Genomic DNA, 20018 nt, shown 5'->3' on the forward strand with positions numbered 1-20018 from the left:
AGTTTTATAGCAGAAAGTTGATATATAAGGTCCAAAATGGACAAATCCAGAAATAGGAGCAGAAACATTATTTAGAGACCTAGAATTAACCATCAGATAAATTGAAAACAAAATCTGTTAAACACTTTTGAGAAGTGAGACTAGAACGGGAGAAAGGTGGGCAAGGAACTGTTGTTTATTACAAGCTCTTCTACGTTATCTCATATTTTAAAACTATGTTCATTTATTACTTTGATTTAAAAAATGTAGAAAATGCAGTGGAACAAAAAATATACAAAATAGTTAAGACAATTATGCTGCTAATTGCTATTTGTGCCTATATTGCTTGATCAATTTCTCCTGCCTGTATCTTGTAATCTGAGCAACTACTTTGAAGATAACGATATACATTGTACTCACTATTGTTACTCTCCTACAATCCTATTTTTAAATTTTGTGCCCTTGTTTGTATGGCTTGTTTTTTTTTCTTTAAAATAATAAGAAAAAAGTCTTCACTGGACCGGGATTCGATTTTGTAGTAGTTGAGAGAATCCCTTCTCTCTCTAAGCCTTGATTTCTATACTGTATGATAAAGGGATTAGTGCAGATCATCTTTAAGATTTCTGTCATCCCTACAGACAATAGAGAAACTAGATTATTTGCATATTCACAATGAGCCATTGTTGAATGCTAAGAAACTGACCTTTTTATTTTTTAAAGCTGGTAGCGAATGAATCATCAAATTAGACAACTTTTTTTAAACAACGTAGGAATCAAGGCATAGATTAGATATAAGGTTTAGTTGGAATGACAGTTGCCAACGGAGCCAGCTCTGGGGCTCACACTTCTCTGTGGTTCCAGTCGTTAAACTATGCAGCTTCTCCAGTGCCCAATGGAATTGTTTCCCAGCATCAGCACTGACAAAAAACGTCCTGGGATGACACCAGGGTTGTAATTCAAATGCTGACATGGCTTTATTGGCTAAGCAGATGACTCCGGATTTTGGATGTGGTCCTTGATTTATGTATGTATGATTCAATGCCATAGGCATCCTGAAATGGGCCAAGACTATGCTAAAATCCAATCTGGGGGCTTTGTTTCCTAATAACTACCCAATAAGCTATCTTTGGCAGGTACTATTAGCTTACTGACTTCTCCTTCTTTTTGATGGGAATCACTTCATTCAAACACACCACCATTCTTATTCCAATTAAAAATAATGGCCTTATCTATTTCTCTTCACCAGTCCTTTATCTCTATGAGCCCTAAGCTTGAGACATATCTCATTAAAATTCACCAAGTAGGAAAAAAAAATATGTTCCTTTGGAAACTTACCAGCCATTGATAAATTTAAAAACTATTCTTGGTATGGTTTTGCAGTGCTCCTAGGAAAAGATTTGAAACGGACTCCTAATGTTGACCATACCATCTTCCAGGGAGAGATTTTCCATGACGACTGGCAAACAGGCTGAGAAGACATGCTTTCGTGAAGCACACCTAACCTCCTAGAGCCTACAGACTCAACTTTCCTCTCTTCACACATTGGAGGCTTGTAGAATAAGGATACCATTCTGCTAACCTACCATTCTTCTTCAGTGGAAACAGCAATGACCTTTGTAAGTCCCAGATACCTTCAAAGGCTGCGGCTATCTGTCTAGGCCTCAAGGGCGGTCTCTTTGGGACAATGCTCACAGTGTCCTTTTAGTTCTAGAATCTTCTTTAGCTGATGATGCATTAGTGCTAGAATTTTCAGGCCTCCTCTTGGTGCTTTGTCTACTTTAGCAGCAAGACTGTTTGTTTTCAAATCTCCATGGAAAATACTTGTTGGCCAACTTCTGTACCAGCCCTCTATCAGTGCTTCCACTCAAGCCTGGCTTTCTGCCCAGTTCTGAGGCCTGCCTCACCTACTGCCTGTCCTTTCCTTCGCAACAGGTGGCCGGGAGATCTCAAGTACTTAGCCTCAGCTGCCAGCATAGGGAAAGAGAGGCCCCTGTAGCTGAGCCTGTGACAAAGACAGCATTTGTTCCCACTCTGGTATTCTCAATATCAACAGCAGTGACAGGCTCCAAAGGAGATCACGTCCAGTTACTGCCTATTGGTGAGCAAGCCCAGGGATGGTCATACACCGAGCTTTGACTCTCCCCACTATGCTGTGCAGCAGTATTAGTATTATAACTTTACAGTGGGGAAGCAAAGTGCCTGGGGACTACAGATTTTCTTGAGAGAAAGATAATTATTTTGTTCAGAACAAGAATCTGGGGGCTGGGGATTTAGCTCAGCAATGTAAGTGCCTGCCTGGCAAGTACAAGATCACAAGTTCAATCCCTGGTACAAAAAAAAAAAGCAACAACAAAACAAAACCAAAGAATCCAGACATCTGGGTCAGCACACATTGGTTTCTGTGATTTGCTCATTTGTTTATGTGAAAAATGCTATATACTGGGTCTCTTGTCACTGAGTGACCATGGTGATGCCACCTAAAGTGATGGATGATGCAGAGGAGGTGCTGTGAGGGGACAGGTGGCTCAATACACTGCATGGGCATGGCAAACAGAGACTGTGCCCAAGACCATCTCTCCCAGGGTACAAGTGGCATTCCTGATTTCCTTCTGCCTTCTTGTTGTTCTTTCCTTGTTGTTCCTTTCCTTCTTGTTGTTCTACAACAAAAGTTGACCACATCATACACTAGCATGACAGAGATAACTCAGACAAGCCCTTGTCCTCGAGGCATGCATAGCTGGATAAGGGTACCACAGCCTCAGTGGTGACTGGGGGCTACGATAAAGAGATCAGCCTCAGATGGGGAGGTTTGTGCTTTCCCTGAACTCGCCAATAGAAAACAGCATTTGTGTTTTTTTCTAACTATAATGATAGTTATGTACTGAACTCACTTTGATTCTCTCCTTGAATATAGGATCTATTTTGTCATAGCTGGCAAGATTGCTTATAATATATCAAAGCAAAGCTTCAATATATAATTAATGTCTCATATCAGTTGATGTTGAGTTTATCAAAAGGAAGATGAGCCTGGGTGGCCCAGACATAATCAGGTGAAAATCATTAAAAGCAGGCCTGGGCCTATCCTGAAGAGACAGAGTATTTCTGGCTGGTCTTGAGGAAGCAAACAGTCAGGTTGTAAAGAGAGAGGCTGCCTCTATAAACTGAGCACCTCAGTATTAAGTTCCTCAGTGGCGAGGAAAACATCAATTCTTCTGATAACTTGAACAAGCTAGGGAGAAGACTCCAACCTCCAGATGACAATGCAACACCCGGACTGCAGACCTGGGACACCCTGACCAGAGGCCCAGCTAAGCTGTGTCCATGGAAACGGATACATAAATGTCTATTGTTTTAAGCTATAGCCATGTATCTTCTATACTTGTTTTGCTTTGATTGTTGAATTTTTCTTTTCAGCAATCAAGTGGTGCCATTTTCTAGTTCCTCAGTAAGTGAAACACGGAGTTACAATAGGACTCTACAGCTCTCTTCCTAGGTATATATCCAGGATAACTAAAAATAGATGTTCACATACAAATGTATCCATTAATATTCATAGGCGTATTTCTCACAATGGCAAAAAGATGGAAGCAATTCAGATATCCATCACCCAGTGAAACAGATAAGCAAGAAGGCACGTATTCATGCGCTGATATTATTCCGCCGTAAAAAGAAGTTCCAATACTTCCTACCCTATGGATGAATCTGGAAAGCATTATGCTAAAGACTTTAAAGAAGTCAGACACAAAAGAACGCAATATTGTATCCTAATTATGTGAAATATCGAGAAGAATTCAAAACTACACCAGTTGTTACACAGGGCTGAGGAGAGGGAGAGCTGGCAGTTCTACTTGGTGGAAAGGGCGCAGGATTTCCCTCTGCAATGGACAGTGCTCTGCGGCTAATGTGGTGGTGCCTGTGCATCACTGAGGATGTACTTTTGCCACTGAATTATATAACTTAAAGTTGTTGGGACAGGAATGTTTGCTCTGTGTATTTTATAACAATACAAACGTGGTGCCATTCTTTCTGCTGCTGCTGACATCATCTCCCATCATGCGTGCTGGAACACTCATTTTGCCTGGATAACCCTTACTTATCTGCTAGGACCCAGCCACGTCAAGGAAGCCAGTTCATGCTCCCTGTCCAGGTCCTGGTCTCCTGTCGCATCCATTCACAGCCCCTTGCTCTTCTTCACTAGTATCACTTGATGACTGGATTACACCATTACTCGTAAAGTATTTGTTTAATGCCTGCCTTTCCCACTAGATTATGAACCACTGCCTAGAAGGGTACTTGGCACATGCTGTGCACTCAATAACTATTGGAGGAGTTTTTTTTTTTTTTTGAGTTTTCAAAAGAATGAACAAAATATATTTTCTTTTCTTCCTAAATTTTTATTTACCAATTTATCTATCTACTTTTTGCAATGCTGCAGATAGAGCCCAGGCCCTTATGCATGTTAGAAAAGTGTTGGGCCACTAAGCCAATAGCCTTATCTCTGAAAACGCAATTTTCTAATGCTATTTTGGGTAATTTGAAAAGCATAAAGCATTATCTCTAATGCTTTCAAAATGTAGGTAGTCAGTGGAAGGGAATGGCCAGTGTCTTAGTCTGCTCAGCCCGCCATAACAACAACAACAAAAGAGAATAAACAACACAACTTCTTTCCTCACACTGCGGGAGGTTGCAAAATCCAAGAGCAAAGTGACCCCCAGTTGAGTCCCCCATGACAACCCTCTTCTTGCCTCACAAGGCTTTTCTTTGGTATGTATATGGGTATGCGGGGAGAGTGACCTCTGGTGTCTTCTTAAAAGGACACTAATTCTATTGTGGAGGCTCCACCCTTAGGACTGCATCTAAATTTATTTAACTGCTTGAAGGTTCCATCTCTAAATACCATCACCTTGGTGGTTAGGGCTTCAGTATAGGAATTTTGCAGAACACAATTTAATTCAGGGCAGTCGACACGCATTAAGTAGATATTGTGCCTCAGTGGAAGGAGTCATATTAACGTTGGTATTTTCACTATGTTTTGCCCCTCTCAACGCATTAATGGTGGCTGTTCACCTTTGGCTCCTGCGTCTCCTATAATCTATTCTCCGCCATGTTTTTTTAGGGTTCTAGCATCATCTCAGAGCTTTCAGGAAACTACAATAGAACAATTTTTCTTGCTCCTTTATTTTTGTTGTAGCATTAAGTCCTTCTACAAACCTTTGCTACTATTAAATGTCACTCCTTACTGTGCCCTCTACTCAGTTCAGACACTTGCTCTTTGCTTTTTGTTCACATGAGTAGGACAGAAGGATTCTTTTTTTTTTTTTTTTTAATCCATTGAAAGACACAGCAATCCACGCAGTTCCCACAGCTCCAAAGTTGTTTGGGAGTGACACTCTGGGGACCAGTAGTTAGGAAGGTGGCAGGCAGGCTGGGCTTTTTCAACTGACATGCCTGTAACAACCAGTAATCTGGGCCTCACGTAACCCTAATTCTATGAAATGATCCATGTTAAAATGCTGACACCCCTTGAGTACTCAATAAATGTTAACTATTATACTTTTATGACAAAGGTATCATATACACCAATTAAAACCACATTCTTGGGCTGCGTACACAGTTCAGTGGAACAGTGCCTGCCTGGTAAGCACAAGTCCTGAGTTCGATTCCTGGTACCAAAAGAATCACATTCTTGAATAATGTTTAGGCATATATGAAAGTTGTTAAGTGAGAGATTACTAAAAGTATGTACAATAGTTTTCTACTTAAAAAGTATAATATAGAAATAAATGAGATATCATACAGTAACATAAAACTCCGAATGTAAAGTAAGGCCTGTTTTTACTCTGTGCACTGTCACTTATTAGCTGTGTGATCCAGAGGATATTACCTCACCCCTCTAAACCCAGTCTCTTTATTTATAAAATAGAGATGATATAAAGACATATATTTGCAGGATATACTTGCATATCTAGAAAATACAAGAAGTATGAGGGAGTTGTAATTTCACATAAGAATCAGTGAGAGAGTTCAGTACAGTAATTAGATGCACAATGAAAATTCAGTAATAAAAACTTTCTCATAAGTAGTGTGAAAAAGACACCAGCCACAAGAAAGGTACAGGTTTAATGCAAAGAGCTGGGTGTTTCCTCTGTCCAACTCTAGGTCACACTTGGAACCCCAGGCTCAGATGCAGTTCTCTGTGCCACAGATCCCTAGGCCTATCAGAGTCTGACCTGCGCCCTCTCCTGTTTGGTGTCTCCGGCCTGGTTTAAGGCGTTCTCCAGCAGGGATACAATGGCTTCAAGGACATACTGGCCTGCAGGAATGCTACCCTGCCTCCCAGTTACACAATTTTGTAGCTTCCTTCTTACCAAGACAGTTCTGCTTCCTGAACAACAATTTAATTCCATTAGAGAGCATCTGCTTTAAATTTACAAGAAGACAATTCTAGAAAGGTCAGGAATATAGCTCAATGTTAGGGTGCTTTCCTGGCATACATGAGGCCCTGGGTTCCAGCCCTAGCACTGCAAAAATGATAAAATTAAATTTAGAAAAGAGGAACCTTGTTGAGCATGGTGGTACACGCTGAAATCCCAGCTACTCAGGAGATTGAGGCAGGAGAATTGTGAGCATGTGAATTCAGCAAGACCCTGTCTCAAAATAATAATAAAAATGATTGAGAATATAGCTCAGTGGGGGAAGTGCTTGTCTACCATTTGCAAAGCCTTGAGTTCAGTCCCTAGTACAACAAAGAATTAGCATAGTTCTCCCAGTGAGGTTTTCTCATAGTCATTATTATGATGGATTTAAATTCTAGCTCTCCATTTAGTAACTGCCTTCCCTTAGGTAAGTCTGTAAACTCTTTTCCATCATTTTCCTTATCTGGAAAATGAATGAAAATAATAGTATGTCATTTTTAGGGATGTTAGAAAGATGAGATGAGATTCTGTGTATAGAGGGTGTAGCACAGTAACTGGCCACATAAGAAGCTCCCAGTGTATAGCAGCTGATGTCATTAAACAGGATAAGTTGGTCTTAAACAAACACTGACAGTTTCATCTCTTGTAAGCTAAAAATTGCTTGTGGTAATTCAAAAGTATTTTCCTACTCCTAGCTTCTAACTGGCAAATTTTCAAAAGCATCAGCATCTAATATTTAGTCTGGGGGCTCCCAAACACAATTGCACAGATGTTTGTACATGAGGACTACAGAAACACATAAGGAAGTAGGTGATCTCCGCACACTCTTCTGTAAGCACTGGAACCACAGGGCTCTTTTCATCCAGAAAAGGCAATTCATAAAGCAACAAGGCTATTTTTATATTCCTTTAAGTTTTGTGGAAACAAAATCCTCTTTTGTCAGCTGGTGTGCACTGACGCAATGGAGCTGAGCCTAGGCTGAGTCCTGCCTCTGTGGATAACCTTGGTTAAGCGCATGACTCCCCTCAAACCCCCAGAATGCTTCGGGTCCCACTATTCTGGGTATGGGGTGAAGGGGACTGGGACAGGCACGGACCTGTCAGGCACAGGGTGCGGGGAGAAATAGTGCTTTAAAGCCTCAGAAGAGTCGTCACACAGAATTATCTTGCCTATCTCTTCAAGGGAAATGCTCAGATCTGAGACAGAAATGATCAGGACCACCCAGGAGCAAAGCCCCTCGGCAGACCTCTCTTCGGTGCCCTGCATGGTACAAGGCAATGGTCATTTTAGCACAAGATTAGGTTCACGACCAGCCCGTGCAGACTAAGAGAGGGCCCCCTAACCTGAGGCGCTTTACCAGGCCTATTACATCAAGTGGAACTCATGCAGAGGGTGAAGAGGGGGACTGTAGAGGTGCTTTGTCGCCTCCCTGCCCTGAACTTTCCCTGGATGTAGGGCACTGACTCGCATGTAAGTTGGGCTAGTTTCTATGCCAAAGAACCCTCTGTGTACCCTCTGGTAAGGGCCATTTTGGGTTATCAACAGATGCCTCTATTTTGTCCACTTTGCAAGTTCTTTTGCCTGATTTCCTTCAAGCAAGGCACATGCTTCTGCGTTGGAAGGGGCATCTCCCCTGCTAGCGAAATATAAAGAACAAAATGGATTTCCTCCTTGCAGAGAGAAAAGTCTTTGTGAGACTCTAGGAAAAAGCTCCAGAGCCCAGTGAGCTCTCTCCTCATTCTGCTTTCCTTGTTTTTAAGGCCTTGTCCTCGTTCACGCTCCAGTCACTGATATCTGGATTTTTATTCCCCATTCCTCCCTGGCCTCTGTGACTCTATTTCTTTTCTTTACAGCATTACCACACCTCACTGCCCCTCGCTGCTCCTCCTACACCCTTACTGAGTTGCACATATTTTCAGAGAAATTCATTGAGTTTCTTGTATCTCATCCAAGAACAACAGACATTGGGTTAAAAATTTCTACTTTAAGCAAGCCTAATTCTATGTCTTAAAAAGTAATAAATTAGGGGACAATGATTCCTTTAAGTAATAAGCCAAATTAGGGCACAAACACTTGGGTTTGGTTTATGAAAATTTTGTTCTCAGGGCTTAGTCACTCGCATGAGATACATTTATGATCAACGCCACTGTATTCCCCTAGTGCCCCACATAGTACAAATGATGATGGCACCGGTGACCAACATCAGAACTGGCCAGGAAAACAGAACTAAAGCTATGCATAGAGCAGAGGTAAGATTTAGATCTCCTTAGGTGATAAAAAGTGGGCAGCCACTCAGCAGACAAGAGTGATTTGACTGGGTGGGAACTACACTATTTGACATTGACAGGCCCATCAGTACCATGAATCCAATGCATATAAACTCAAGTTTGGACCATAAGTGTGCTCCTGCTAAGCAGCTGATGGCTTCACAAGAGTCCAGGGACCTGGCAGGGGCAGACTCAGTGTACATTGGCTCACTCACCTGAGTCTACAGTCACCCTTCTTACACTGGCCTGTGTTATTTCAAATAGCAACAGTTAGTTCCCTCCCAACTAGAGGCCTGATTGTTCTTTTACAAAAATACTAGATAACCCCAACCCAAGTCATTCCAAAGCTATTTCCCCCTGGCTTCTTGTGCTGTGAGTAGACAAGGTCTTACTGTAATCTTCAGTAGAATTGTTAGCTATAACAAGATACTTCTTTTGGACCTACCTCACATAAAGGGTACCTAGTTGCAAGGCATAGTTCTGATGCAATGGTCACAGCACTTTGTCCTTTCAAAGAACCCTGGTTCCATCACGTACTGCCTCTTTGCATCTCTGCTCCTCAGTTCCCTCTCAGACAGCTAACATTCTTACCTTGCTTATCTCTCAGGCAGGCGCCTTGCTAAATAAGATAGTGGGCATACAAAGAGTTTACTAACCAGAAATGGGATAACTCATGACCATTGTTCCGTTCAAGCTTCAAACCAACTTCGCGAACTGCACGTGACCTTTCATGTTCTGTCCTGGATTCATTCACTCTCCCTCCCTTGCTTCTTTCCACTTTCGTATTCAGAAAACAACAAAAAAAACCCCAGTTATTTAAGCTGTGTTCCTACGCATTACGTGCGGCTTAAGGCAGTTTTTACGCAGTGGCGAACAAGCTTTGAAATGTCTAAGAACGCCGCTAAGTTCACATTGCTAGGTGGCAAGAAACTGTGATCTTCCCTTTTCCTCCTCTGCCTCTGCCCAGACTAGGTGGTTTCCCTCACTCCCTCCCAATGCTTGTCCCAACACATTCTCTTCCTTGGAGTAACCACTTGTTACTCCCTTATGGAGAATAAATTCTTGATTCCCTTTGCGAGCTCTGAGGCAGTTATTCCTGTGTTCTCCTTGTGAACACGAGGATAGGGATGGGGAAGGGAAGGGGAGAGATGGCCGAGCAGGTTCATGCTGTCCCTTTCTTTCTCTCTTCTCGAAGTCAATGGTTATTAAGAAAGTGTGTTGCTCCCAAATATATCAGGTATCTCCAACCTTCTAATTGAGCAAGGCAGACTCCCTCCCAGCCAAGAAATATTTATCCAAATTTCAGTTTCCCTGGATTAATGGCTTAAACTGGTAAGCAATCCAACTGAAGGTCAACGTTCATTTCCTAAAGTTGTCCAGTGTCTGTGTGGTTTTCAGACCCTAGTATCATAACTTTACTCCAGATTGCAAACTCCTCAGAGTGCATCCTGGAGTTGGAAGTCAGCCCACATTATTTTGTGATTGGTCAGCATAAATGATCCTCTCTTTTGAGTTCAAGGTAGGTTCAGATTTGAAACTGTCTTGAGATAAAGCAGATCAGTTCCAATTCACACCCCCCAGGGAAGGTCTCTGAGAAGGGAAAGGGAAAGGCCCCTACAGTCAGGGGGGACATCTGCTCCAGCTCCCCTTGGCTTTGGGCTATACCAGTTGGCAGATCAAGCTCTGTGTAAATGCTGGCCAGACCAAAATGGTGCCGAGACAGCCACAATGTTTAGAAAAAAGAAAAGGAAACATCTGCAAATCCTGCCTTGGTGCTGAATGGGGGATAGTCTTCTGCTTTTCCTCACGGACCCACAGTGGGCTAGCTCCTGAGTGATCAGAAAGGTTCCCTGAAATAAATGCATTTGAAAGCTATTTTTCCATTCCACTCAAGGAAATTCTTGTGTTTAGTCATCCTTACTACATGGGCTGAGTCAGCAGGTTCTGCTTTAACCACAGCTGCCTTCAAACAGTAAGTTAAGACCAGTTAGTTGAGCGAGGCGGCTTGGCTGAAAACACTTTGACAGCCTGAGCTCTACAATCAGATGGATGAAGTAGAGGGATCGCAATTTGGGGCCTGCTCAATATCTGTAAGTTGTGGATGGGCTTCAATTACTTTTTAGCATGTTGGTGTTATGGAACATTCCAGAATTAGTAGAGACAGCAATTTTTATACCTTTAAGGGACTATTATATTACAGTTGTGTGAACTGTGGCCTAGGATTTAAGTCCTGGATCTGTCAATAATGTGCTATACGACTATAAGAAAATTGTCCCCCTCTCTGGGTCTCAGTATTCTCATCCTTAGGACAGAGTCTTGGTAAGATGATCTCTTTCTGCTCTGATGGTGCATGAAACAATCTAGGATGGATGACCAGCCTTACTTTTTCCCAATTTATTAGGGAAAGACATTATACAATCTGTTTTGGGAATCCAGCCAAGTGTTTTTACCATTTGTAGTAAAAATGGCCCTAACCACAATCTATTTTCTCTTGTTTGGGCCTCTGTAGACATGGAGAACCCCCAGGGAACATTCTTTTGTTAAGATCCTTTGTGAACTCCAAGAGCCTTCGGGTCTCCATTCTGTTAAATCTGTGCAAATGTGGGAGACAATTGCTCATTGCCAAGGTTTAAATGACCACACTTTCCCCTTCATCAAATCATTTTCCATTCTTTTGGTCATTGGCAGTAACTAGTGAACCCAGGGGGACTAAGGCTGGGGTCCATTATTTGTAAAGTTAGCTCTGTAGGGAACAGGTTACTTGTTCCAGAGCATACAAAAGTTACCCAATGTCCTTAAGTAATACAACCCTCTAGCATCCTGGATTGATATCTGGACACATGAGCCCAATGACGAAAATTCTTAACAATTGCTGATTGTGCATGCCAGATACTTCTGTACTCTTTACATGGTCATTTGATTTTATCTAATCTTCATAACTTTGCAGTTTAAGATTATTATTCACATTGTAAGATTAGCAAATGGACACACATAGAGTTGATGGACTTGCCTGAGTTTAAATAGCTAGTGAATAGGATATCTGGTTCGGAGATCTCCACTATGAACCATCATGTGTCTGAGCAGGGCCAGCTTCATGGGCAGAACAAGGATGGCACTGATGATTCTGGCTCCTGGAAGGACTGACTACCTCACCTGTCTCATGTGCCCGCATCTCTGGTCAGGTCTAGGTGCCTCCCTGGCTTCCATGGCATTTCATGTCCCTTCTACAGAGGAAAAATCTTTATGTACAGCTACAAAGTGTTGCCTTAATGACACTGGAAATGAGCTGTGCTTTTCCGTTGAAAGAGAAACATAAAGAAAGAATGTTATATAAATTGAGCTTCCCCAAGCTAAGGGAAGTGTTGGAAAATTGCCACATTCTGCTCTGCTGGTAAATCCATTAGATTTGTCAAATGCCAGCATTTGGGAAGAACTAATAGCTTGTCTAGTCCAAGAACTTCACATTACAGATGAGGAAACCGAGGCTAAGAAAATGGTATCACAGACACGAGGACGAGCACTGAGAAGGCTCCTAAAAGCAAGGAAAAGTGGGAGGAATGCCAGAGGCAGCTTAATTTGAATTCCCCTTTGAGCCACCCCTAAAAGGAAATCTCCAAGACAGCTTCATTCACACCAGAACCATGCTTTCCATGGGCCACCCCAACCCTTTGCTTAACAAGGCCTCCATGAGCACGGGCTTCAGATGCCAAGCAACGGCTTCCTCTTTCAGATGGCCAAGCTTCATGGTGAGATAGTAACTTTCCCCAAACCTTTAACACCAGACCCGCTCGCTTAACGGATTCCACACTAACATTCACCAGCAACCCTGGGAGAAACCACCTCACTGAAAAAGAAGCTGTTCAAACACTGGACTGATGACTGTGACTTAAAGATCATTCTGGAAACCTGCTGTAACGAAAGCTGACTGGAGTCATCTTACTTTTCTGTATTGACTGTGCTGACATTATTGAAAATATCTCCAAGCCAAAGACTTGTAAAGTATTACCTTAAAATAAATTTTATGGCAGTATAAATTTTCACTGATCCCAACACAGGAGTCAATATGGAAAAACTAAAAGAAGGACCTGGGGCTTTGTATGTGTTTAAAGCCTCCTAGGAATTGGCCCAGGGGAACAGTATCTTAATGACTGTTTTCAAAGAAATACTAGTAGACTGTCCATATTCCCCAGTGTCACCCCCTACGTATTTTCCAGTCTCTTCCTCCTAAACTTGGGGAAAGGTATCAGCGTTTAAAAATAAAAGTTACTAAGCTGGAGACCTGCTTGCTTTGCCTGCTGACTGAGCTGATAAATACAGTAAAACCTGATTAAGTGTCATGTCTCCTAGGTGCAACTACAGCAAGACTTGGACAGACTGTTAAAATGTCCACATCGTGTTTTGGGGTAGAACCTATTACTGCCTACCAACTTTCCCATGTGGAAAGTCGGCCACACACCATCTTAGAAAGAACCAAATGAACTCAGCTTCATTTTATAGGATGGCTGAAGCCCGATTACCTTTCACAATCAGCCAGCATTTAATTCATCCCAGGTTGCAGCCAGGCTCCAGGAACCGTGAGGAAGAAGCTTGGTTTGGAAGGGGAGACGGAGAGAAGGGGCGAGATGATAGGGGCATGTGGACACATGTGCGTGGCACACAGGATTGGTTTTGAAGATTTAATGGGTAGTCAGTACTTTTAAACTAGGAAAAAACCTACCTTTGTAGAGTTAGGGGATAACGTTTCATTGCAAAAATAAATGATTTGGTCATTACCATTTCATGGTTGCTGGCAACCACCCGCCTCTGCTTTCTAACAATTTCCATTTTAGGCACTGACAAGCCTTTCAAAATGATTCAGCCAAAAATCCACCCAAAGTTGCATATTTGGCAGTTTCCTACTGAGAAGTTTGGGGCCTCTGGGCAAAAATGTCAGAAAGGGCTCTCTCCTTCTCTGTCAATTGGGAAACAAACAGATCGCCATAAACAGTCACTGGGGGCTCCTTGGGCAGCCATGCCGAAGGAAAGGGAAAGATCGGAAGTTGCTGGCAGGGCTGCCTGCTTTGGCTCTAGTTCTTGCTCTCCCTCGCCATTGCTGCCTGCACTTTTCCTGAAGCCCAGCGCTGCCTCGTCATGTCATTAACCCTAACCAGTGAGAAGCACAGCTCTTAGACAAGCAAGCGTCGCCTGCAGACAGAAAGTGAGGAACAGAAATGGCAGTCACTGTGAACAAGTCTCTGAGGTGGTGGGATTTAGCAGTACTTTGGAAGCTCAGCTTACCCAAATGGCTGAACCGAGAAGCAGGCATAGACCATGGATCCTCACTGGGTGATGTTGAGGTTGGTCTCTGGGAGCCACTTGGGTTTCCAGGTCCTAAAGAACCACAAAGCCTAGACTACTTTGGCTCGACCAGCAATCTCCAGAGCCTGAACCCTCAGGCTGCTCCCCTCATTCTGAGAAGTGACCCTTCTGGCTTGTTAAGTGACTGACCACCTCCTCTTTGTCCAGGACTCACTCTAAATGCCAGGCTGCTTTGGTGAGTCCATCTTGATCCTCTGCCCAGGCCCCACCTGGATTTTCTCTTTTGCGGAATCTAATGATTTTGGTACTGCTCAAGGCACTCATTACCATTTGTAATTCAAGCCAGCCCTTCTCATTCATGGGTTGATCCATATTTGTGTAAAAAGTTGTATCTCTACTGAACATGTACAGATTTTGTTCTTGTCATTAGTCCCTAAACACGCAGTATACTATTTATATAGCGTTTACATTGGATTATAAGTTAACCTAGAGATTTAAAGTATATGAAAGGATTCACAGACTTGAACATATTTTGGTATCCATGTACAGCCGTGTGTCCTGGGGAAAAAAATCCCCAGTGGACACTAAAGGATGACTGTACATACTGAGTTGTATGTGTGTGGATTTTTTTTAATCACTCATCTCTCCTGTGAAACAGTAAGTTTCGTGAGGCCAGGAAATATTTGTTTTGTTGAGTTCTGTACTCCCAGTACCACTCGACATAGAGCCTGGCACATAGAAGATGCTCAATAAATATTTATTGAATAAATGAATGAATGAACAACACATGGTAATCTGTGCTAGTCCATTGCATGGAAATTTAAAAAGTGGGCTTATTGTTTCCAGAAGTAGGTCTTTCTCTGAAGACTTGTGCATTGAAATCCACTGCAACCTGTCTCTCTTGGTTGTCCCCGTTAGCTAGCCCCAGTTAGCTCCATCCTCCTTCACCTCATAGTTTTTACTTGATTCATGCTGCTCATAACTGAGCACCAGGGTCTAGGCAATGTTTTGGCCAATGGCCGGGCTGGGGATTTGTCAAGCAGAGCTGGCGCCATCAGCAGTGTACTGAAGTATCATCACTTGGTGGGGGCAGACCTCTCTTCTGAATACTCAATGTTGTCTTCCCTTTAGGAACTATTTTTAAGAAGTTATTTAGGTTCCCCGTCTGAAAAACAAAAACCAACCTTCTCAGCTACACAAAAAGTCCAATTGCCATTATGTCTCAAAATTGCCCTGTTTTTAGTTGTCAGCCTTTCTCCTGGGAGCCTCTCAAAAGGCTGTCTGCTCCAAGTAATGACAGCCACAGCCGTCAACTGCTCAAAACCTCAGCTTAGGGGGCTGGGGATTTAGCTCAGTGGTCTAAAAGCCTGCCTGGCAAGTGCAAGGTCATGAGTTCAATCCCCGGTACCAAAAACAAAAAACAAAACAAACAAAAGCCCCTCAGCTTAGCTCCTCTTCCCTTAATGTTAAGCAATGAAGAGAGATGAGTTACCAGGTTTCTAACATGTGAAAACAGTTCCCAGAGGGTACCATACTCTCCGTTCCCTGTCTTCCTGTCCCCCGCTTCCACAATATGGGTGTGTGCGGAGTATGGGAGAAATGAAAGGCCCTGCGCTTTTTTACTACAGTTTTTGAATGGAAAGCAACTCATTTATTTCTGCAATAATACATTATTCCTTCATGCTCCCAAGGAAAGTTTCCCTCAAACATACTTTCAAATAATAATAATAATAATATCTCTCCTATGATGATCTTCCCCTCGAAGGCTACCAATGTTTAAGATATGCTTCTTTCAGCCCAAAATTCTACTGGTTGGGCTTGATCTTCCACACCATCCTACATGTGTACATACATATGCAATGTATATGCATACATATGTATATCCGTGGTGCTCACCGAACAGTGCTTATGAAAGCAGTACTATAACCAAATGGGATTCTAAGTAGTCATGAAGAAGGCAGGAAGGATTTATATGCATTGTCATGGGAAGTCCTGCATGACGTCTTAAAATGAAAATGGCAAAGTCCTGCTCAGTAAGAGCCCTTGTCCTCCAGGTCAGTTCTCCCTTTCAGCTGTTTCATAAAGTTTTTTCTTTTCATTCCCTTTCATGGGGTCATCCTCCTGATTTGTTCCTTGGGCCCAGGACCTTGCTTCTGCAGTTACTCTTTCCCACCAGCTGGAGGAATATTCTAACATTGTGGTTTTGTCAGATCTCTCTTCTGCAAAAAGAGAGTCCTACCTAAGTCATCAAAATGACAGAAACAGGATTCAGGAGTATGTCTGTACTCTGGAATTAAGAAAGATTGGGATATGAATATGGTTTTTACTGTGCTAATAATGGGCTATTTTACTTAGGACAAATGACCTAAACTCTCTAGCCTCAGTTTCCTCACCTGGAAAATGGATGAAGTGCCATGTCACTACTACGATTAAATGAGAAAGCATGAAGTAAGTGGGAAAGGAGGAAATAAGAAAACTAGGTAAAAACTCACTCAGCATGGTGTCTGGCACATAATAAGTGCTTAAGAAATCATAGCTGTTATTAATATTGTTTTGTGATGATGACCAGCAGTCAGTTTATTGGAAATTCTTTGTGGTTGCATAACACATTTTAGAATAAGAAGATTTGCATATATCCTTCATATTTACTGAGTATCTTGTAGCTAGTAAGTACAGAAATGTTTCTCATATGTACTGTGAAGGCTGTACCTTTCTCTTGTACTCCAAAATCTGGCTGACAGGTCGAAGTGAAGTGAGAGTGAGCAATCACGGCTCCTCGAATGGTTTCTAGCTCTGACGTTGGATTCTTCTATGATGCAACTGAAGTCCTCTCCTTATTCCCACCCTGGTTCTGGGGCTGAGTTGCTTCAAATTGGAATTAGATATTCTGTGGACTGGTTTCCTATATTTCCAAGAGTTCATCTGTTCAATTTTCTGAGGTTCACTCCCGCTCCCCATTCCACATCCCAGTTATGCGGAGAAAGAGGCAACATGTTGAACTCTGATGAGCTTTGATGGCAAAGAACATTTCTTTCCATCACCACCTTCATTCTTAGTCACTGTCATCCTGACACGTTTATGTGCCTTGATCTCTTACAGGCAAATGCTGACTGCCTGATTATTTGCACTGTGATTGTAGCATACCCTCGCTTGGATTTGGCCTCCAAAGTCTTTTTATTGAGTTTTTATATTAAACATGCACTAAGTCTCAAGTTGGATTTTTAACCGATCCCACATGAAGGAATGATTTTCAACCCATAACACATGAGAAACATCTGTGCTGCTTATATGAATTCAGGTGGTATCATTCTTGTTATTATTATAGGAGCTGACTGTTGAGTATCAATATTTGTCTTATTCAGTTCCATTGAACTTTCCCAAGTGCCGCTCCCACTTCGGAACCTTTTAAACGTACCTTCTGGACAATGTAACACAGTGGAGCGACTCCTATGTTCCTTGTCCTTTTCCCCAGGGACAGTTGCTACAGAACTCAGCCCTTGCTGCCTCTTGCTATCTCTTGCACATGCAGTTGGAACCGGAGAGTCCCTGTAGCAAGCAGCCAGAGCAACTGTTCAAAGGTCTAGACATGAGACACACAGCTTTTGAGCTGTCTCACGAAGCCCACTGCAGACCTCTGATGGAACCCTTCAGTTCTCAGGAGAGCCTGACTTACCAAGCGTTTACCTGGAACTAGCTGAGCTGAGGCAGGGCTCTTTGGAGCCTCCAGAAGTTTTTGCATCCGAGAGTCTCATCTTTAGTGTCAAGACACAACTAGTGTCTGATAATAGTTATTATCTGTTTCCAATAATCAACTGCCAAAGTTTGCATATGATTTACATTTTTTCTTTTGTTGTGTTTGAAGACCGGGCCTTGCTATGTAGTTTAGGTTGGTCTTGAACTCACTGTGTACCCCAGGCTAGCTTCAAACTCACAGCAGTCCCACTGCCTCAGTCTCCTGAGTGCTGGGAGTACAGGGGTGTGCCACCATGCTTGCATATTATTTGCTTTAAAAAATAAGTTTGAGCAGATTCAAGGACTTCTCTATAAATATGTCTCACTAATGTGTCTGCATGCTCTCGTGAGTGGGAGAGAAAGCAATGGGGTCTCATTCAGTCTTCTGGGAACTAAAGGAAACTCCAGGTGTGCTCAAAGGCATGTGAACTCTAGGGGCACTCAGGACAGGTTCCTGTCCCCAGCAACATGGGCGTTTTCACAAGAATTTATGAGATTATTCTCCTGTATATGGGTCTGTCACAATGAGGATTTAGGGGGGCCAAGCTGGGGCAGGTAGTACAAACCGCAAAGGCAGCTTGTAGCCTCTAAATACAGATTGGCTCTAAGTAGGGATAAATACATAATAAATAATGGAAAGACTTAATTTGGAATCTCAACTACTAATGTGTCCTCTTCCCAGTTACTCTAGTTCCCTGATTCTTGACTGCTCGTTTCTGAATTGAGGACATTGCTATTATCTACTTCAGAGAGTTAAGATTAAATAGGATAATGCAAATAAATCACCTATAATATGCCTTGAGTGAGCTAGGTATTCCAAAAACAATAGCTGCTGCTACCCGGTGTGTATCTGAACTGATTCCGCATGCCTATCACAATGACCAACACTTACTAGGTATCCAAACAACGCTGGTTTGACACCGAAAACCACATACTGTATGATGTCACTTACAGGAACTATCCAGAACAGGCAAATGCACAGGAACAGAAAGGCAAATCCACAGAAACAGAAAGCAGTTAGAGGGGGTGTGGGGAATGATTGCTTCAAGGTATGGGTGTCTTCTTGGAGGTGGTGATAGTGTTCTAGAACCAGACAGAGCTCTAGTACAAAGATGAGAATGTACTAAATGCCCTGGGCTATGCACTTGAAAATTGGTTAAATTGATTAGTTTTTATGTGATTTGTATTTTATCACTACCACAACAAAAACAATCATCGGTTGGTTGGATTAAGCACTTTATTGTACTGCCTTTCTCTAATTCACAGAAAGCTCTTGTGAACAGGACTGGTAATTGGGTATCTGTTTGCGCCCCAGGGCAGGCTGAAAGGCACAGCACTGGGGTACACACACTGGAGGATGATGGTGAAAAGGACGCCTTGGCCCTAGCCTTCGTCCTATGCTAGCCGGTGGTATCTTGGCTCTGTTGGCCTTGCCCTCAATCTGTGCCCACGTAGGAGGAGTAAAAATAGTAGGAATAGGAAGGTTCCAGCAAGAAGCAAAGGATTAAGCTTAGGACCAGCAGAAATAGTGATGTCCAACTCAAAGCCAACTGTTCCTTAGGCTACTCCAAGGCGACTGGCTCTCGTGGAAGCCCGGGACAGTTCTCTTGGAAAGCGCTTGTCTCAGTATTACTGCAAGAAGCCTGAGTTACGATCCAGTCTCCACTGTGCCCTCATTGAGCAATCACCCAACACTCCAAATGCCAAGATTTTTGAGCTGCAACCAGGAATGTCCCTGGAGTGAATTAGGTTTTTCCTGGGAGGGGGGGGGATTGAGCAATGGGCTTCACTCTGGAGTCTGAAGACTGACTGGAGCATTTGAAATTTGTTACCCAATAAAAACCTCTGCTAAGGCCCAAGACTGAAATAACTCAGCTGGGCTCTGGCCTCAGCAGGGCCCATTCATTAGCTAACACTTCTCATCTGTGATGGTTACAGACAGGTTTTTTCATGCCCCCCAAAATGGGCTTCAACGGTGCAGCTGGCAGACAGCTGTGGCCTCGCCGTGTTTACATTACCCAGACTAATGCAGTGTGTGCAGGAGACACAGAATGAATCTGATTTAGCTTTTGGAAAATGGGATTTTGAAAAGTTCCGTGGTTTTTCTCTCACCCCTCCTTTCCTGAGCAGCAGAAAGCCCGAAGGTGGAACAAAACAGGCACAACCAGGCAAAGGAGACTCTTGTTGCTCGCACTGACACTTTCCTTTGTTTGCGGCTTTTTGTGTGACACCTCCAGGTGGTGGGAGCTAAGCTTAGAGCATAGGATTAAGGCGGCCATGCAGTTCATCACTCTTCTGAGCCTTACTGGTCAGCATGAGCTCTCCG

At 42.8% G+C, this 20018-nt stretch overlaps 1 protein-coding gene across 1 annotated transcript in view; it reads right to left on the bottom strand.

Moving 5' to 3' along the window:
* Plac1 (placenta enriched 1) overlaps positions 1-20018 on the bottom strand; it is a 145664-nt gene that overhangs the window by 30816 nt on the left and 94830 nt on the right. The window lies entirely within an intron of this gene.

Source organism: Cavia porcellus, unplaced genomic scaffold (assembly GCF_034190915.1).
Source record: "Cavia porcellus strain 051 isolate PalLab524CR breed Dunkin Hartley unplaced genomic scaffold, mCavPor4.1 scaffold_3, whole genome shotgun sequence".
Taxonomy (NCBI): Eukaryota; Metazoa; Chordata; class Mammalia; order Rodentia; family Caviidae; genus Cavia; species Cavia porcellus.